Consider the following 3,200-nt stretch of genomic DNA (forward strand, 5'->3'; position numbering starts at 1 on the left):
TGGGCTGGCCTCGGCCCGCCTCAGCTCCCCTCCCCGGGCAACCACCGCGGCTCACAGGTACAGTCTAACCGGCACTGCCGCGGCTTCTTTTCAAATCCGACCAATGGCAGTGCGCTGCGCCGCGCGGCCTTCTGGGAGGGCGGACGTTATGCTGGCGAAAGGCTCAACGGGAAGTGTAGTTTTGGGGCGGTGAAAGCGGGGCGGGTCCGGGCCGAGCTGCCTGGCTGGCGGTGCGGGAGGGGTTCCCTCTCAGGTGGCGGCTGGGCTTTGCAATGAGGGTGGGCTATGAGAGGGTGTTTACTGAGACTTTTTTTATTGCACGCACCCAGAGCCGTCAGGGCCTATCCCCTCAGCAGCTGCAGGACCTCGGCTGCCAGGGGAAAGCGCCCTGGCCTCGCCGGGGTGCCCCGCGGCCTGCCCTCACCTGCCCGACTCGCCGTCTGCAGTACCTGAGCTTTGTCGGTCTGGCAGAAGGATACATGTAAGTTCAAGCTTGTCGATACTCTGGGTGATTACAGTGATGCTATTTCCACAGACGTTTTGAAAGCTGAGAGGCAAGCTGAGGCTTTGCAATCTGCATGTAAACAGGATAATCACGGTTTGTAGGTAGTGAAAGGGAAGAGGCCCGGTGACCTGCACAAGCTGTAGATGCCCTGTATCGTAGCAGGGATCAGCTGAATTGGGAAACTCCGGTTTTAAGTTTCAGGCTGTGCTTGTTCCTCACCCTCGATTACAATACTGACAGAGTGACAGCTGTGGAAAATACTTAGTAAGGTATCTTTGTTTAAAACCTTCTCCAGGCGCAAATTATTGTTTGGTACCAGGTTTGCATGATAGGGATTTAATTTCTTAAACAGCTATGAGAGAAATCCTTTGGCTTTATTTTTGAAACACTGTTGTAATGCCAAACAGAATATCCTTTTCTAGAATATCAGGATATGGAAATGTAAAGGTTTTGGTAACAAAAATCACCATAAGTTTCTCTTTAGACTCAGACAGGAATTCTTTGAACTTTCATATGGAATGTCTGCCTGTTTTAAATTGAAATAAAAGGAGAAGTAACTTGAAAGTAGTCAGTAACTGCCAAAACCAAACATTTGTCATTCATTTGAAGAAAAGAATGCCAGCTAGTGCAAGCTGTAAAAGAATAATTCTATTCAGATCCTGTATCAGCTGCTTTGATGATGATGTCTTTAAGTCTCCTCTTTCTTTAAACTGAGGCAGCGTAATATCAGTAAAAGATGTGTACTTGATTTCAGTTCGGGTGCAGACCATGTTGCAAGAGTTGGTCTGTTTTAACAGCACAAAATGATGCAACTTTGAATTTTAAATTGTTTGCCAAACAAAACTGAAAAGCTCTTATAAAAATTTCTTAATACTTAGGCTAACTTTTAAAAAAGTGTCTTAGTTTCTATCCCAAACAGAACAGTGAACTCAAACTACTGAACTAACCTAATGCCAAACCACCTTTTTCATACCAGGAGGGGACTGAGAATGGCTCTCAAAGAAAGGGAAGAATTAGCTCCTGGGAGCAAACCTGAAAGTTGTTCTCTTCCACTTGCTGGAAAGTAAAACTTAAGATCTTCTCAGACTATTTGGCAAGGCATATTCCTAAAAAAGTTGGGGGCTATTTTCTGCAGAAAATTGTTCTTGCTAAGTTGAGACATAACAAAGCTCATGGTACAAGCAATATTTTGGGTTTGTTTGAATATTAGATTGCTGAAACTGTTTTTGTAATACTGCACATGCTGCATAATTTAAATGAGTATCTCAGAGGACTACCATCAACATACTAAAAGAGCAAACTAAAACACAATCTAACATGTGCTCCTAGCCTCACGCAAACCATGATAAAGAAAACATTAAATCAACATAACCAACCCAGCCTGTTTTGGAGTGGGAGATGATGAAACTCCATCTATGTAAATAACCTTTATGGCTTTCCACCAATATATTCTCCTTCAAGTGGTTTGTGCAAGAAAAATATCTGCTGCCAAAACTGTTAACTCGTTAGTCCCTGAAACTTGATTAATGCTGCTTTTCAAATTCTCTATAACTTGTGGAGCAAGGTTGCCATGCCCCAAGGGGAAAAGATTTTTTTATAAATGACTTGTTAGAACTCTGATCATTACCCTTAGAAACTTGTGTTCCTTATATTTGGGACAGGATTCAAAAGTTGTGGATAGTCTCCTCATCTGAATGATGAGATGATGCCTTATGAGGCAGCATATCTCAGCGAGCTTTTACACTGCTGTCAGAAGTAATTAGAGACACGGTCAACACTGCTGGGACTTGGCCCAGCATCTTTCAGCACATCTGAGCAGCAGGCAAACCAGGACTGGCTTCAGCTTCTTTGTGCTCAACTAACCTTCCTCAGGGAATTAACAAAGTAATTCCATTTCCCCTCAGCGCTCCTGGTCCTGCCGTGCTTCCCCATGCCCTGACAGCGCTGCCTTCCCACCCTGGTTGGAGGCAAAGCCCTTCTTCTGCAGGGTTTGTTTGGAGCTGACTGGCATAGAAGGCTCCCATTCCTTGTCACACAGATGCGTTGCGTTAACTTTTTGGTACTCTGCCACACCAGCCCTGTCTTTCAGGGCAGTGCTTGTCATTTATCTTGTTATTTGCACTGGATGCATTGCCCACTTTCATTTAATTTGAACCTATATAGTGGTACCCTCACTGACCCGCTCCTATCAGTTGCCTTCAGGTAATGTTCTTTCTAATGCATGTACAGCCGATTCTATGAACTCATGACTCCACAGGCTGTTCATTTGCTTATTTTTCTCTAGTAATATAGATATGTTTTCCTTTATAACCTCTTTTAAGCAATGAACTGCTTCTTCAGTCTCACATTTCCCAGTTCATTCAGTATCATTTTTCTACGGCTGACTTTTCATTCTTCACCTGTTGGACTTGCTTCCTGCTCAAGACTAGCTTTAAAGACACAAACTCAAGAGAAAAATGGCTTGGGTTTGTCAGTGTAGTTTTTGTGGTTCAGTGTGCATACGTTCAAGCTTTCCCTCAAACCGAGGGGCACAGAGGCGGTTGGTCACCTGCAAGCGAATGTTCAGGTGTGCCATCCCGCGTCAGGACTAGCACGGCCGCTCTGCCTTCAGACAGACACGAACATATAATTACGGGAGACGAGGTGTCGCGGCCCAGAGCCTGAGGCTCGCAGTAATGGCCAGAGCCAGCGCCTT

Source organism: Phaethon lepturus, unplaced genomic scaffold, assembly GCF_000687285.1.
Source record: "Phaethon lepturus isolate BGI_N335 unplaced genomic scaffold, ASM68728v1 scaffold436, whole genome shotgun sequence".
In the NCBI taxonomy this organism is placed as follows: Eukaryota; Metazoa; Chordata; class Aves; order Phaethontiformes; family Phaethontidae; genus Phaethon; species Phaethon lepturus.